This window comes from Bos taurus, chromosome 29 (assembly GCF_002263795.3).
Source record: "Bos taurus isolate L1 Dominette 01449 registration number 42190680 breed Hereford chromosome 29, ARS-UCD2.0, whole genome shotgun sequence".
Taxonomy (NCBI): domain Eukaryota; kingdom Metazoa; phylum Chordata; class Mammalia; order Artiodactyla; family Bovidae; genus Bos; species Bos taurus.
The window spans coordinates 12,692,533-12,711,030 of NC_037356.1; positions in this window are offsets into that span (position 1 = coordinate 12,692,533).

Sequence of the window (18,498 nt, forward strand, 5' to 3'; positions counted from 1 at the left end):
GGTGGAGGTAATGAAGATAATGGTGACCTCCTTCAAAAGGTCCCATGCATGCACTGCTGCACGCAGTGCTTCCAACCCTGCAGCAGGCCACCACCAACCCACACCTCCGCCAGAGACTTCTGGACATTTACAGGCAAGTCTGGGTCAGTCTCTCGTGGGGTCACTGGTGCACACAAGGTTTTGTTTGTGCTCTCCAAGAGTCTGTTTCCCCAGTCCAGTGTAAGTTCTGGAGGCTCTATGGTGGGGCTAATGGCAACCTCCTCCAAGAGGGCTTATGCCATATCCAGGTCTGCTGCACCCAGAGCCCCTGCCCCTGAAGCAGTCCACTGCTGACCTGTACCTCCACAGGAGACACTTATACACAGTTCTGGCTCAGTCTCTGTGGGGTATCTGGGTCCTGGTGCACACAGGGTTTGTTTCAGCCCTCTGAGCATCTCTGGCAGGTCCATACCTAAATGTGATTTCACCCCTCCTACCATCTTGCTGAGGCTTCTCTGCCCTTGGACATGGCGTATCTCCTCAAAGATGCTTTATCCTGTCATATATTGGAAAGAGTATTACACTGAGAATTAGGAGTCAAATTCTAGTCCCAGCTGATACTGAGAAACCATATGGCTTTCAAGTCTTAATTTTTCCAACTACAAAATACGGACATTACATTAGATATTTTTAAGATCCCTTCCAGCTAAAACACATTATCTGGTTCTATTTTTTAGATAGCATTTAAAACACTATCCTTCATAATTAGGAATGAGACTACTTACACATTACTAATGAGGAACTCATTCATTCACCCATTCATTCATTCAGCATTTATTGAGCAGGAAATCAACCCTAAATATTCACTGGAAGCACTGATGCTGAAGCTGAAGCTCCAATACTTTGGCCTCCTGATGCGAAGAGCCAAATCATTGCAAAAGACCCTGATGCTGGGAAAGACTGAGGGCAGGAGGAGAAGGGGGTGATAGAGGATAAGATGGTTGGGTGGCATCATTGACTCAATGGACATGAGTTTGAGCAAACTCCAGGAGATAGTGAAGAACAGGGAAGCCTGGCGTGCTACAGTTCATGGAGTTGCAAAGAGTTGGACACGACTTAGCGACTGAAGACCACCACAAACATAGGGCAGATGCAAGAGTCTGCTTTTAGATGTCTCCCTCCCACCTCCACTGTAGGAGTCATCTACAGAATGAATTTGCACCTTTTCTTAAAAATCCTCCCCACTTCAACACTTGCCTCTCACTGTCTGCCTTGGGATATGCATCTGCGGGATAAATGTCCTGGATTAAGACTGAGTACAATGGGTCATGGAGCACGGTCGAGTTAACAGGATGACAAAGGAATAACACTATAACTTTGGGCTGTCTGGCATTCTAGTTGCAGCAAGTCAGGGTTACTTTCTAGTTGTAGTGCATGCACTTCTCACTGCAGCGGCTTCCCTCGTTGTGAAGCATGGGCTTCAGTAGTTGTGGCACTTGGGCTCAGTAGCTTTAGCTTGTGAGCTCTTAGAGAATGGGCTCAGTAGTTGTGGTACATGGGCTTAGTTGCTCTGTGACAGGTGGAATCTTCTCAGGCCAGGGATTGTGCCCTGCATTGGCAGGCAGAGTCTTAACCACTGGACCACCAGGGAAGTCCTAAGTGTTCTGTTATTATTTTGGTAATTTCATATGATTCTAAGGTAACCTATTCAGTTGTAAAAAGCAGAGACTGGGAGGCAAATAGCACTAGCTGTAGGAGAAACTGACTCTTAAGTTTTTTGACTCTTTCTGCTTTTTGCCACTAAGGGAATTTTGACAAGTTTATTTCAACTTGCACATTGTTTTTTTCCATTAGTTAAATGGAACAAATTGCAAACTTGAATAGAATTTTTTAAAATTGTCTGGCTTTTATTATTTTTAAAATTTATTTTTTATTGAAGGATAATTGCTTTACAGAATTTTGTTGTTTTCTGTCAAACCCCAACATGCATCAGCCATAGGTATACATATATCCCCTCCCCTTTGAACCTCCCTCCCATCTCCTGCCCATCTCACTCCTCTAGAATTGATACAGAGACCCTGTTTGAGTTACCTGAGCCAAACAGCAAATTCTCATTGGCTATCTATTTTACATGTAGTAATGTAAATTTCCACATTACTCTTTCCATACATCTCACCCTCTCCTCCTCTCTCCCCATTTCCATAAGTCTATTTTCTATGTTTGTTTCTCCACTGCTGCTCTATAAATTCTTCAGTACCATTTTTCTACATTCTGTGTATATGTGTTCAGTTCAGCCAGTTCAGTCTCTCAGTTGTGTCCAACTCTTTGTGACCCCATGGACTGCAGCATGCCAGGCTTCCCCGTCCATCACCAACTCCTGGAGTTTACTCAAACTCAAGTCCATTGAGTCAGTGATGACATCCAACCATCTCATCCTTTGTTGTCCCCTTCTCCTCCTCTCTTCAATCTTTCCCAGCATCAGGATCTTTTCAAATGAGTCAGTTCTTGGCATCAGGTGGCTGAAGTATTGGAGTTTCATCTTCAGCATCAGTCCTTCCAATGAATATTCAGGATTGATTTCCTTTAGGATGGACTGGTTGGAATTGATGCTTTGGAACTGTGGTGTCAAAGTATATGCGTTAGAATATGATATTTATCTTTCTTTTTCTGGCTTACTTCACTCTAATAGGTTCTAGGTTCATCCACCTCATCAGAACTGACTCAAATGTGTTCCTTTTTATGGCTTAGTAATATTCCATTGTGTATATGTACCACAACTTCTTTATCCATTCCTCTGTCAATGGACATCTAGGTTGCTTCCATGTTCTAGCTATCATAAATTGTGCTGCAGTGAAAAATAGGATACATGAGTCATTTTCAATTTTGGTTTCCTTGGAGTGTATGCCTAGGAGTGGGATTGCTGGGTCATATGGTGGCTTTACTCCTAGTTTTTTAAGAAATCTCCATACCATCTTCCATAATGGCTGTATCAATTTACATTCCCACCAACAGTGCAAGAGTGTTCCCTTTTCTCCACATCCTCTCCAGCACTTATTGTTTGTAGACTTTTTGATGATGGCCATTCTGACTGGTGTGAGGTAATATCTCATTGTAGTTTTCATTTGCATTTCTCTAATAATGAGCCATGTTGAGCATCTTTTGATGTGTTTGTTAGCAATCTGTATGTCTTCTTTGGAGAAATGTCTGTTTAAGTCTTTTTCCCACTTTTTGATTGGGTTGTTTGTTTTTCTGGCATTGAGTTGTATGAGCTGCTTGTGTATTTTGGAAATTGATCCTTTGTCAGTTGTTTCATTTGCTATTATTTCCTCCCTTTCTGAGAGCTGTCTTTTCACCTTGCTAATAGTTTCCTTTGCTGTGCAAAAGCTTTTAAGTTTAATCAGGTCCCATTTGTTTACTTTTCTTTTTATTTCTGTTACTCTAGGAGGTGGGTCATAGAGAATCTTTCTTTGATTTATGTTGTAAGTGTTCTGCCTATGTTTTCCTCTAAGAGTTTTATAGCTTCTGGTCTTACATTAAGGTCTTTAATCCATTTTGAGTTTATCTTTGTGTATGGTGTTAGGAAGTGTTCTAATTTCATTCTTTTACATGTAGCTGTCCAGTTTTCCCAGCACCATTTATTGAAGAGGCTGTCTTTGCCCCATTGTATATTCTTGCCTCCTTTGTAAAAAATAAGGTACCCATAGGCGCATGGATTTATTTCTGGACTTTCTATTTTGTTCCATTGGTCTATATCTCTGCTTTTGGGCCAGTACCATACTGTTTTGATGGCTATAGTTTTGTAGTATAATCTGAAGTCAGGAAGGTTGATTCCTCCAGCTCCATTCTTCTTTCTCAGGATTGCTTTGGCTATTTGGGGTCTTTTGTGTTTCCATATGAATTGTTAATTTTTCTGTTCTAGGTCTGTGAAAAATACCGTTGGTAATTTGATAGGGATCACACTGAATCTGTAGATTGCATTTGGTAGTATAGTCATTTTCACAATACTGATTCTTCCTACCCAGAAACATGGAATATCTCTCCTCTGTTTATGTTGTCTTTGATTTCTTTCATTCAGTTCAGTTCAGTTCAGTCGCTCAGTTGTGTCCGACTCTTTGTGACCCCATGAACAGCAGCACGCCAGGCCTCCCTATCCATCACCAACTGCCGGAGTCTACCCAAACCCATGTCCATTGACTTGATGAAGCCATCCAACCATCTCATCCTCTGTCATCCCCTTCTCCTCCTACCTTCAATCTTTCCCAGCATCAGGTTCTTTTCAAATGAGTCAGCTCTTCACATCAGGTGGCCAAAGTACTGGAGCTTCAGCTTCAACATCAGTCCTTCCAATGAACACCCAGGACTGATCTCCTTTAGGATGGACTGGTTAGATCTCCTTGCAGTCCAAGGGATTCTCAAGAGTATTCTATAACAGCACAGTTCAAAAGCATTAATTCTTCTGCACTCAGCTTTCTTTACAGTCCAATTCTCACATCCATACATGACCACAGGAAAAACCATAGCCTTGACTAGATGGACCTTTGTTGGCAAAGTAATGTCTCTGCTTTTTAATATGCTGTCTAGGTTGGTCATAACTTTCTGTCCAAGGAGTAAGCGTCTTTTAATTTCATGACTGCAATCACCATCTGCAGTGCTTTTGGAGCCCAGAAAAATAAAGTTAGCCACTGTTTCCCCATCTATTTGCCATGAAGTGATGGGACCGGATGCCATGATCTTCGTTTTCTGAATGTGAGCTTTAAGTCAACTTTTTCACTCTCCTCTTTCACTTTCATCAAGAGGTTCTTTAATTCTTCTTTGCTTTCTGCCATATGGGTGGTGCCATCAGCATATCTGAGGTTATTGATATTTCTCCCAGCTATCTTGATTCCAGCTTGTGCTTCATCCAGTCCAGCGTTTCTCATGATGTATTCTGCATATAAGTTAAATAAGCAGGGTGACAATATACAGCCTTGATGTACTCCTTTTCTTATTTGGAACCAGTCTGTTGTTCTATGTCTAGTTCTAACTGTTGCTTCCTGACCATTAGTGCCTTGTAATTTTCTGTGTACAGTTCTTTGGTCTCCTTAGGTAAGCCTATTCCTAGATATTTAATTCTTTTTGTTGAAATGCTGCATGGGGTTGATTCCTTAATTTCTCTTTCTGATTTTTCATTGTTAGTATATAGAAATGCAGGTGATTTCTGTGTATCAATTTTGTATCCTGCAAACTTTGCTAAATTCATTGATTAACTCTAGTAATTTTCTGATACTATCTTTGGGGTTTTCTATGTGCAGTATCATGTCATCTGTAAACAGTGAGAGCTTTACTTCTTTTCTGATCTGGATTCCTTTTATTTCTTTTTCTTCTCTGATTCCTGTAGCTAGGACTTCCAGAATTATGTTGAATAATAGTGGTGAACGTGGACACCCTTGTCTTGTTCCTATCTTAGGGGGAATGCTTTCAGTTTTTCACCATTGAGAATAATGTTTGCTGTAGGCTTATCACATATGGCCTTTACTATGTTGAGGTGGGTTCCTTCTATGCCCATTTTTTGAAGAGTTTTAATCATAAATGGGTGCTGAACTTTGTCAAAGGCTTTTTTGGCATCTATTGAGATGATCATATGGTTTTTATCTTTCAGTTTGTTAATATAGTGTATCACATTGATTGATTTGTGTATGTTGAAGTATCCTTGCATTCCTGGAATAAACCCAACTAATCATGGTGTAAGGCAATGCCAAAGAATGCTCAAACTACCGCACAATTGCACTCATCTCACACGCTAGTAATGCTCAAAATTCTCCAAGCCAAGCTTCAGCAATATGTGAACCGTGAACTTCCTGATGTTCAAGCTGGTTTTAGAAAAGGCAGAGGAACCAGAGATCAAATTGCCAACATCCGCTGGATCATAGAAAAAGCAAGAGAGTTCCAGAAAAACATCTATTTCTGCTTTAATGACTATGCCAAAGCCTTTGACTGTGTGGATCACAATAAACTGTGGAAAATTCTGAAAGAGATGGGAATACCAGACCATCTGATCTGCCTCTTGAGAAATTTGTATGCAGGCCAGGAAGTAACAGTTAGAACTGGACATGGAACAACAGACAGGTTCCAAATAGGAAAAGGAATTCGTCAAGGCTATATATTGTCACCCTGTTTATTTAACTTATATGCAGAGTACATCATGAGAAACGCTGGGCTGGAAGAAGCACAAGCTGGAATCAAGATTGTCGGGAGAAATATCAATAACCTCAGATATGCAGATGACATCACCCTTATGGCAGAAAGTGAAGAGGAACTCAAAAGCCTCTTGATGAAAGTGAAAGTGGAGAGTGAAAAAGTTGGCTTAAAGCTCAACATTCAGAAAACGAAGATCATGGCATCCGGTCCCACCACTTCATGGGAAATAGATGGGGAAACAGTGGAAACAGTGTCAGACTTTATTTTTCTGGGCTCCAAAATCACTACAGATGGTGACTGCAGCCATGAAATTAAAAGACGCTTACTCCTTGGAAGGAAAGTTATGACCAAACTAGATAGCATATTCAAAAGCAGAGACATTGCTTTGCCAACAAAGGTTTGTCTAGTCAAGGCTATGGTTTTTTCTGTGGTCATGTATGGATGTGAGAGTTGGACTGTGAAGAAGGCTGAGCGCCGAAGAATTGATGCTTTTGAACTGTGGTGTTGGAGAAGACTCTTGAGAGTCCCTTGGACTGCAAGCAGATCCAACCGGTCCATTCTGAAGGAGATCAGCCCTGGGATTTCTTTGGAAGGAATGATGCTAAAGCTGAAACTCCAGTACTTTGGCCACCTCATGCGAAGAGTTGACTCATTGGAAAAGACTCTGATGCTGGGAGGGATTGGGGGCAGGAGGAGAAGGGGACGACAGAGGATGAGATGGCTGGATGGCATCACTGACTCGATGGATGTGAGTCTGAGTGAACTCCGGGAGTTGGTGATGGACAGGGAGGCCTGGCGTGCTGCGATTCATGGGGTCGCAGAGAGTCGGACACGACTGAGCGACTGATCTGATCTGATCTGAATCATGGTGTATGAGCTTTTTGATGTGTTGCTGAATTCTGTTTGCAGAATTCTGTTTGCAAAATTCTGAAAATTTTGTTGAGGAGTTTTGCATCTATGTTCATCAGTGATATTATCCTGTAGTTTTCTTTTTGTGTGTTGTCTTTGGTTTTTGTATCAGGCTGATGGTGGTCTCACAGAATGAGTTTGGAAGTGTTCCTTCCTCTGAAATTTTTTGAGAGAGTTTTAGAAGGATAGGCATTGCCTCTTCTCTAAATGTTTGATAGAATTCTCCTGTGAAGCCATTTTGTCCTGGGCTTTTGTTTTTGAAGAGATTTTTTATCACAATGTCAATTTCAGTGCATGTAATTGGGTTGTTCATAATTTCTATTTCTTCCTGGTTCAGTCTTGGAAGATTGAACTTTTCTAACAATCTGTCCATTTCTTCCAGGTTATCCATTGTATTGCTGTATAGTTGTTCATAATAGTTTCTAATAATCCTTTGTATTTCTACATTGTCGGCTGTAACTTCTTCTTTTTCATTTCTAATTTTGTTGATTTGATTCCTCTATTTTTCTTGATGAGTCTGGCTAAAGGCTTGTCAATTTTGTTTATCTTCTCAAAGAACCAGCTTTTAGTTTTATTAATCTTTACTATTGTTTCCTTCACTTCTTTTTCATTTATTTCTGCTCAGATCTTTATGATTTCTTTCCTTCTACTTAGTTTTTTTTTTTGTTGTTGTTGTTCTTCTTTTTCCAGTTGTTTTAGGTGTAAAGTTAGGTTGTCTATTTGATGTTTTTCTTGTTTCTTGAGGTAGGATTGTATTGCTATATACTTCCCTCTTAGAACTGCTTTTGCTGCATCCTATAGGTTTTGAGTTGTCATGTTTTCATTGTTATTTTTTTCTTAAAATTTTTTAATTTCCTTTTTGATTTCTTCAATAACCTGTTGGTTTTTTAGAAATGTGTTGTTAATCTCCATGTGTTTATGTTTTTTACAATTAAAAAAAATAATTGATATCTAGTCTCATAGCATTGTGATTGGAGAAGATGCTTGATAGAATTTCAACTTTCTTAAATTTACTGAGGTTCGATTTGTGACCCAAGATTGGTCTATCCTGGAGAATGTTCCATGTACACTTGAGAAGAAGATGTATTCTGCATTTGGATGGAATGTGCTGAAGATATCAATGAGATCCATCTCATCTAATGTATCATTTAAGACTTGCGTTTCATTATTAATTTTCAGTTTTGATGATCTGTCCATCACATGATCTGTATGAGTGGGGTGTTAAAGTCTCCTACTATTACTGTGTTATTGTCAGTTTCTCCTTTTATGTCTGTTAGTGTTTGTCTTATGTTTTGAGGTGCTCCCATGTTGGGCGCATAGATATTTACAATTGTGATGTCTTCCTCTTGGATTGATCTCTTGATCATTATGCTGTGTCCTTCCTTATCTCTTGTAATCTTCTTGAAGGCCTATTTCGTCTGATATGAGGGTTGCTACTCCAGCTTTCTTTTGCTTCCCATTTGCATGGAATATATTTTTCCATTCTCTCATTTTTAGTTTAAATGTGTATTTAAGTATAAAGTGAGTTTCTTGTAGACAGCATATGCATGGGTCTTGTTTTTGTATCCAGTCAGTCAGTCTGTGTCTTTTGGCTGGAGCATTTAATCCGTTTACATTTAAAGTAATTATTGATATATATGTTCCTATTGCCATTTTCTTAATTGTTTGGGGTTGATTTTGTAGATCTTTTTTCTTCTTTTGTATTTCTTGATTATGTAAGTCCCTTTGCCATTTGTTGTAAAGGTAGTTTAGGGGTACTGAATTCTCAACTTTTGCTTGTCTGAAAAGCTTTTGATTTCTCCATCAATTTCGAATGAGATCCTTGCTGGGTACAGTAATCTTGGTTGTAGATTTTCCCCTTTCAATACTTTAAATATATCCTGCAATTCCCTTCTGGCCTGCAGAGTTTCTGCTGAGACATCAGCTGTTAAGCGCACAGGGTTTCCCTTGTATGTTACTTGTTGCTTCTCCCTTGCTGCTTTTAATATTCTTTCTTTGTGTTTAGTCTTTGATTAGTATGTGTCTTGGTGTGTTTCTCCTTGGGTTTATCCTGTATGGGACTCTTTGAGCCTCTTGAACTTGATTGGCTATTTCCTTTTCCATGTTGGGGAAATTTTCAACTATACTCTCTTCAAAAATTTTCTCATACCCTTTTTCTCTTCTTCTTCTGGGAGCCTTATAATTTGAAAGTTGGTGCATTTGATATTGTCCCAGAAGTCTCTGAGACTATCCTCAGTTCTTTTCATTCTTTTTACTTTATTCTGCTCTTCTGAAGTTATTTCCACCACTTTATCTTCCAGCTTACTGATTTGTTCTTCTGCTTCAGATGTTGTTATTGATTTCTTCTAGAGAATTTTTAATTTCAGTAATTGTGTTGCTTGTCTCTGTATGTTTATTCTTTGATTCTTCTAGGTCTTTGTTAATTGATTCTTGCATTTTCTCCATTTTAAGGTTTTTGATCATCTTTACTATCATTATTCTGAATTTTTTTCCAGATAGCTTGCCTATTTCCTCTTCATTTATTTGGATTTCTGTGTTTCTAGTATGTTCCTTAATTTGTATAGTATTTCTCTGCCTTTTCATTATTATTTTTAACTTATTGTGTTTGAGATCTCATTTGCCCAGGCTTCAGTGTTGAATTCTTTCTTCCTTTTGGTTTCTGCTCTCCTAAGGTTGGTCCAGTGGTTTGTGTAAGCTTTGTAGAGGGTGAGATTTGTGTTGAGTTTTTGTTTGTTTTTCCTCTGATGGGCAAGGCTGAGTAAGGTGGTAATCTTATCTGCTGATTACTGGGTTTGAATTTTTGTTTTGTTTGGTGTTTAGATGAGGCATCCTGCACAGGGTGCTACTGGTAGTTGGGTGATGCTGGGTCATATATTCAAGTAGTTTCCTTTGTGTGAGTTCTCACTATTTGGTACTCCCTAGGGTCAGCTATCTGGTAGTCTAGGGTCTTGGAGTCACTTCCCACTCCAAAGGCTCAGGGCTTGATCTGAAGATTATTTATGGGGGTTCTGGTATTCCATGTTCTCATAATGCTGGACACGGGCCATAATGTTGAGATCTCCCCCTGTGTGGTCAGTGTTGCAGTCACCCTGTGCCCTCATGACATCTGCAAGGGCCCTCTCCAGCTTTCCAAGTACATGGGAGAGAGTGGAACAACACTTGTGGAATGAAGAGAGGGCAGGAGGGTGAATAGAATTTTTGAATGCTTATCTATGTACAAATTAGCACAGATCACTAGGAGGAAATTATAAATGTGGTTTATTCCCCAAATATCTAAATGTTTAGATCATTGTGCTTCTCATTTGGGCAATGTAATGCTTTAGACACACAATTCTTTAGCAAATTGCAAATCAGTGTTTTGAAAAAACCTGATGATCACTATCATTAATTTACTCAATTATTTCACAATAGTTAGTCTGACTGGCAGACTATACCTGCTGTATGGTATCTATATACTTGCAAATACATCTGCAGCTGAGAGATGAAACCTGGAGCTATTTTTAAACTACAATCATGTGACTGTCATTTTTAGCCAGGTGCTCGCCTCTGAATATTTCAAGAACAAAAATACCTCATTTCCATTACTTGCAGGAAACCACACATTAGTAACATAAGACAGCCTATCCAAATTTTAACACTTGGAATTTATTTGGGGTTCCCAGAGAATAGTTGTATTTTCATATCTAGATAAAAAGAAGCTTGAAGAAATGGGCTACTCTTTCTTTGATCTTAAAAATAAAACTACAAGAACTGTAACTTGTATATGGCCTAAAATTCTATGAAGTTAATTGATGTTCATATTTACATTTAATCCTCATTGTAACCTTGTGAAATACTTTCAGCATTTTGGAATAGAAAGTGCACAGGTATAGAAGACGAAGATTAAGATCCTGCTCTGAACATGGAAACATTGTAGGTGAAAGGAGTGAAGAGTACAAAGGCTTTAGGCCAAAAGTATATGTATTATTTTGGGCAAGTTACTAAACCTCTTTTTAACCTAAATTTCCTCATTATAAAGTGGAGTGAGGATCTCAATACTAGTATTTATTTATTTATCAAGCACTTACTATGTCCCAAGTCCCAAGTAGTGTTCTAGTCACTGCAACTATAGCAGTGACTAGCAAAAAGTGTAAGGAAGAAACCACACCAAAGCAAAAACAACTTACTTCCATGGAACTGATTTAGCATGGGAGGGGTAGAAAATAAAGAAATACATAATAATGTCAGGTGGCTGATAAATAGTATGGGGAAAATAAGCCAGGACAAGGGAGAGAAATAGTGAAGGAGAGAAATAGTGATGGTAGAGTGTTGTTATATTACAGACAGTGGTTAAGGGAAGGCCTCATTGACAACATGTCATTTAATAGTAGACCTGAAAGAATGAATGGTGTATGTATCTTGGTGAAAAGTGTTCTAGGCAGAAAGAATGGAATATACAAAGGCCTCAAGGCAAAGGGATGCCAACATGGCAAAACCAAGATGAAAAAGTGAGGGGCAAAGGTTTGAGGGGAGTGGTGGTATAGATCATTGCACCTTGGAGTCCATCACAAAGACTTTGGTTTTTACTTAGTGTGATTTGGCAGCCCTTGGAGGGTTCTGAATAGAAGTGTGACTTGCCTTATATTTTAACAGGGTCACCCTGCTGCCCTGTTGAGGGCATAAATGGACAAAGGTAGAACAAGAGAGACTATTTAAGGAGATTGCCACCATAATGCTAGTTAACATCCATTGCCACACATAAAAATGATTTTTTTGATGTGTGATGACAGCTAATTAACTTTTTGTTAAAGACAATATCAAATATAGGTAAAACATAGCAGACTAGTATAACAAATCTCCATCTATAACATTGTTCACCATCAACTCACAATCAATCTTATTCCTTCTATATTTCAATTTTCTCCATTACAATTATCTTACAGCAAGGCCCACATATCATGTAACTTCATCTAAAAGTACTTTTGAATGTATCACTAACAGTTTTTAAAACAACCACAATATTATAATCCTATCTAAAAAGTTTTGAGTAATTTTTAATACTCTCAAACATGGATTCTGTATATATTTTAAAGATAAAGCCTAGAAGTCTTGCTCATGGTTTATTTATTATTTTTTTATTTTTTTGGCCACTCCATTCATCTACTTGTGGGATCCTAGCTCCTTGACCAGGGATTGGACCTGGGCCCTTGGCAGTGAAAGAACTGAGTCCTAACCACCAGACCACCAGGGAATCCTTTTGTTTACAGTTCAGATGTAGAGAAAGAAGAGTCAAGAAAGACACTGAAGTTTTTGCTGTAAGCAGCTGGTAGTGTTGTGTTGACATTTGTAAGGAAAATACTGTTGGAGTAGTTTTGGCAGGCAGGGTGAGCTAGGAGTTGGTTTAGGACCTGTCCAGTTTGAAATGTCTATTTGTATCCAAATAGGAATATTGAGTTGGCAGTTATATATATACATATTTCTGAAATTTTGGAAGAGATTAAGCTAGAGAGAGAAACTAGATGCTGATACCACAGTGATAGTATTGAAAATCATAAAGCTGTTTGACATCACCAAAGAAGTGAATTTAAGTGGAAAAGAGGCCTGAGGACTGAACCCCTGGGGCCCTCCAGCATCTAGCCAGGGATAAGAAAGAACACCTGGAGAAGGAAATGGAAATCCACTCCAGTATTCTTGCCTGGAGAATTCCATGGACAGAGGAGCCTGGCCGGCTACAGTCCATGAGGTTGCAAAGAGTCGGATATGACTGAATGACTAACACACAAGAAAGAACCAGCAAGGGACAGAGCACATGACCAGTGACACAGGAAGAAAACAGAGTGGTATCCTGAAAGCCTAGGGAAGAAAGTATTTCAAGGAAGATGTGATCAACTGTGTCAAATGCTGCAAATATATCAAGAAAGACAAGGACTAAGAGATGACCACTGTATTAGCAACATGAACGTCATGGGTGATTCCAAAAGGGTTATTTTATCAGAGTGATGGGGATGGGAGGATGTCTTGCTTGGGTTCAGGAGAATCAGAAGAGAGGGGATGAACAGCAGCTATAATATAAAACTTTTAAGTAGTTTTTGCTGATAAGGTGTGTTGAGAGGACTATGAAGCCAAAAAAGAGTTTTGTTTCTAAAAGATAGGATGTATTAGGATAGGATATATCCTATATTAGATAGGATATATATAAAAGCAGGATATATTAGAGATGATGGGAATGATCATGGAATGAGATCAAACGTGAAATAATCTGAGATAATACATATTGGTAACTAAACCATATAAGGCATACAAATGTTAGTTCTCTTCCCTTTGGACTTCTTTAATGAAAAGTTAAACAACCTGGAGCCACAGACAATGTTTTACTAATAAGTGGGTCATTGAGAGCAAAATTATTTGGCTTTAGGTAATGGTGCAGGCAAAATGTGGGTGGAATACTGATATATGTGGCATATTTTAGTTAGGATAATTTGGTTCAATATAATAATAAACCCTGGTCTTCCTTGGTGGCTCAGATGGTAAAGAATCTGCCTGCAATGCAGGAGACCCAGGTTCGATCCCTGGGTTGGGAAGATCCCCTGGAGAAGGGAATGGCAACCCATTCCAGTATTCTTGCCTGGACAATTCCATGGACAGAGGATCCTGGTGGGCTACAGTCCATGGAGTCGCAAAGAGTCAGACATGCCTGAGCGACTAACACACACAATAATAAACCCCAAAAAACAAAGCAGAGATTTCTTTTTCTCATGTGGCAGGAGTTTCTTTTTCTCGTGTGAAAGAAGTCTAGAGGTTAGCAGCTTGAAAAGGCTAGTCCTGTGGTTTCATGGTGTTGTCAGTGACCTGGGCTCTCTCTCAGACAGGCCTCTATTTTCAAGGTCACCTTCCTGTACAAGATGGCTGCTAGAGGCATAGCCATCACATCCCAGTCTCAGCAGCAGGAAAGAAGAAAACAGGAAGGAGGAAGAATGGCCTGATCCCTTCATTCTAAGGAGACTTTTTGGAAGTTCCACACAACATTTCCCTTTATATTAATATCTTTCTGGCCAGAACTTGACCTGCAAGGGAAGTTGGGAAATATAATCTTTCAATAGAGCATATTTCTTTCCTGAATGAAATAGGAGATTTATTTCAAAAGAAGAAGCAGAAAATGGACATTAGGGTAGGCTATTATAAATCTTTGCCTTAAGCTTTGTGGGAAGAGCATAGTTTTATGACAAAGACTTATGCTTGAACCCTAGCTCTACCATATACTGGCTGTGACCTTGAACAAGTTATTTTATCCATGTTTCAATTTTCTCCCCTTTAAAATTGAGCTAGGGACTTCTCTGGTGGTCCAGTGGCTACGATTCTGCACTCCCAATGCCGGGGGGCTTGGGTTTAATCCCTGGCTGGGGAACTAGATCCTACATACTTCAACTAAAGATACCACATGATGCAACAAAGATCAAAGATACCACATGCCACAACTAAGACCCAGACAGCCAGATAAATAAATATATAAATAAATAAAAATTTTAAAAAATTGAGCTAGTGTTCAGAATACTAGTGCTACTCTGAGGATTAAATGAGGTAATACAAGCAAAGTGCCATTGTGTCTGGCATAGAATAGGCACATAATAAATAAAACTATATATATATATATGAAATGAAAATTAGTTATCTACTAAGCCATTGAGAGATGCTGTCAGTCTTTTCAGGCTGCTATACCAAAATTCTGTAGACTGTATGGCTTATAAATACCAGAAATTTATTTCTCACAGTTTTTGAGGCTAGGAAATCCAAGATCAAAGTCCTGTACATCTGATATCTGGTGAGAGTGTGTTTTCTGGTTCATAGATGGCCATCTTTTCACTGTGTTCTCACATGGAAGAAGGGGTAAGGGAGATCTCTGTGATCTCTTTAATAAGGGCTCTGCCCTCAGACGTTTACTTCTGTTCAGTCGCTCAGTCATGTCTGACTCTTTGTGACCTCGTGGACTGCAGCATGACAGGCTTTCCTGTCCATCACCAACTCCCAGAGCTTACTCTAATGCATGTCCATTGAGTCGGTGATGCCATCCAACCATCTCATCCTCTGTCATCCCCTTCTCCTCCTGCCTTCAATCTCTTCCAGCATCAGGGTCTTTTCAAATTAGTCAGTTCTTCCCATCAGGTGGCCAAAGAATTGGGAGTTTCAGCTTCAGCATCAGTCCTTCCAATGAATATTCAGGCCTCATTCCCTTTAGGATTGACTGGTTGGCTCTCCTTACAAGAGTCTTCTCCAACACCACAGTTCAAAAGCATCAATTCTTCAGTGCTCAGCTTTCTTTATAGTCCAACTCTCACATCCATACATGACTACTGGAAAAACCACAGCTTTGACTAGACAGACCTTTGTCGGTGAAGTAATGTCTCTGCTTTTTAATATGCTGTCTAGGGTTGTCATAGCTTTTCTTTCAAGGAGCAAGCGTCTTAATTTCATGGCTACAGTCACCATCTGCAGTGATTTTGGAGCCAAGAAAAGAAAGTCTGTCACTGTTTCCATTGTTTCCCCATCTATTGCCATAAAGTGATAGGACCAGTTGCCATGATTTTCATTTTCTGAATGTTGAGTTTTAAGCCAACTTTTTCACTCTCCTCTTTTACTTTCATCAAGAGGCTCTTTAATTCTTCTTTGCTTTCTGCCATAAGGGTGATGTCATCTGCGTATCTGAGGTTATTGATATTTCTCCTGGCAATCTTGATTCCAGCTTGCATTTCATCCAGCCCGGCATTTCACATGATGTATTCTGTATATAAGTTAAATAAGCAGGGTGACAATATTCAGCCTTGATGTACTCCTTTCCCAATTTGGAACCATTGGTCGCTCAGTTGTGTCCGACTCTTTGAGACCCCATGAACTGCAGCCTGACAGGCTCCTCCCTCCATGGGGATTCTCCAGGCAAGAATACTGGAGTGGGTTGCCATGCCCTCCTCCAGGAGATCTTCACAACCCAGGGGTTGGACCCAGGTCTCCTTCATTGCAGGTAGATTCTTTACTGTCTGAGCCACCAGGGAAGCCTCAAAACCCTACCTCCAAATAGTATCGCTTTGGGGATTAGGTTTCAATATATGAATTTTGCTGCTGCTAAGTCACTTCAGTCGTGTCTGACTCTGTGTGACCCTATAGACGGCAGCCCACCAGGCTCCCCTGTCCCTGGGATTCTCCAGGCAAGAACACTGGAGTGGGGTTCCATTTCCTTCTCCAGTGCATGAAAGTGAAAAGTGAAACTGAAGTCGCTCAGTCGTGTCTATTTAGTCTATAGCACATAGTATTATAGATGGGGAAACAGTGGAAACAGGGACAGATTTTATTTTTTGGGGCTTCAAAATCACTGAAAATGGTGACTGCAGCCATGAAATTAAAAGATGTTTGCTCCTTGGAAGAAAAGTTATGACCAACCTAGATAGCATATTAAAAAGCAGAGATGTTACTTTGCCTACAAAGGTCCGTCTAGTCAAAGCTATGATTTTTCTGTTAGTCATGTTTGGATGTGAGAGTTGGAGTATAAAGAAAGCTGAGCATCAAAGTATTGGTGCTTTTGAACTGTGGTGTTGGAGAAGACTCTTGAGATTCCCTTGCACTGCAAGGAGATCAAACCAGTCAATCCTAAAGGAAGTCAGGCCTGAATATTCACTGGAAGGACTGATGTTGAAGCTGAAGCTCCAATTCTTTGGCCACCTGATGGGAAGAACTGACTCATTTGAAAAGACCCTGATGCTGGGAAAGATTGAAGGCGGGAGGAGAAGGGGACAACAGAGGATGAAATGATTGGATGGCATCACTGACTCAATGGATGTGAGTCTGAGTAAACTGCAGGAGTTAGTGATGGACAGGGAGGACTGGTGTGCTGCAGTCCATTGGGTAGCAAAGAGTTGGACATGACTGGGCAACTGAACTGAACTGACATATTGTTAATTGGGCTGGTAGGCTACTTTAGTTACAAGTTCAATATGAGAGTTACTATCTTCACTTCCCCTTTTTTACATAAGAAATGTAAAGAGCTAGGAGAGTTACAACATATTGTCAGCAGCATTTATTAGCTCTGGTTAACTTGATCACGTCCATTAAACTTGTTTAAATTATTTGTACAAATGCTTTCATTGAATACTTTCATCTGATACCAACCAAACTACAAATCCTGAGAAAAGTAATCTGGTTAAGGCCTGATGAAAAATGCCTATTTTAATGAGCACATATATCTTAAGTTTGGATCTTCAGAGTGTGGGAAAACTACTTCTCTGGCTCCTGCTGATTTTTAGGTCTGTTTTAGCCATCTTGGATAACATCTGTTTTCAAGATGCTTTTGGTTGGTTGACTTTATAATTATTGGAGTCATAATCAATGTGCTGTGGTGTGCTCAGTTGCTCAGTCGTGTCTTTGAGACCCTATGGACCGTAGCCCACCAGGCTTCTCTGACCATAGAATTATCCAGGCAAGAATACTGGAGCAGATTGTCATGTCCTACTCTAAGGGATCTTCCCCAACCAGGGATTGAACCCATGTCTCTTGTGTTTCCTGCATTGAGAGGCGGATTCTTTACCATTGTGCCACCAATTGCTGGTATAGATAGCTCTTTAAGGTCCTACTGTGTCTACCAACCCACACTCCAAGCCCTCATGGTTTCTGTACACAAGATGAAAACACCACTGGTCAGCCCGGGGTTCTGTAATGCCATGAGTTATCATTTCCTACTCAAGGCAGGCAAGAGGTGGACAAACACTTGTTTCTGGCAGAGCTGGTACCTCTAGTTAGTCAGCAGAAAATTCTTCAGCCAATGAAGGATTTGTGACAAAGGGAGATATAGGCCAAGTGGTCATCCACTTCAGCTTGGCACCTAAAGGGAACTGCAGGAAACACATTGAATCCTATTAGGGAAAAGGCAAGATTTTTATAGATGGGTTAATTTCTTTCCTATGGAGACAATTTTCTCTTATTCATATCACGAACTACTTTAGGCTGAAAGTACAAGTTATAGACCAGGTAAAAATACTGCAGAATACTTCATCTACCTTCAACCCTAAATTATTCAAGTGGCTGCAGCCATTGGTCAACAGGAAGGCAGAAAGTGTCTTAGAGAGAAACGCCTGGCCTAAGAGATGAGGACTCATGCAGTGTTCCCTCTAAGCCCCCACAGGCAGCACAGTGCACTGGAAAAATCAGAGCTTTGGCTCTGCCACTAGTAATGTGGCCTTGGCCTTGAGTGAATTATTTGACTTCTGTAAATGACACAATATGTAAAATGCCCAAGAGGACAGGCCCAGAGAGAAGCTCTACGTTGTCAGTGCCTTTTGTTTCCCTCATTACAATGAACCTATTTACAATTTTTTTCAGTTAGTTTAAAAACGTTTAAAAATATAAACTAAAACATGAATGAAGGAATATAAATGTATCTAATAAACTATTAAAGGTAAACACCTTTGTATT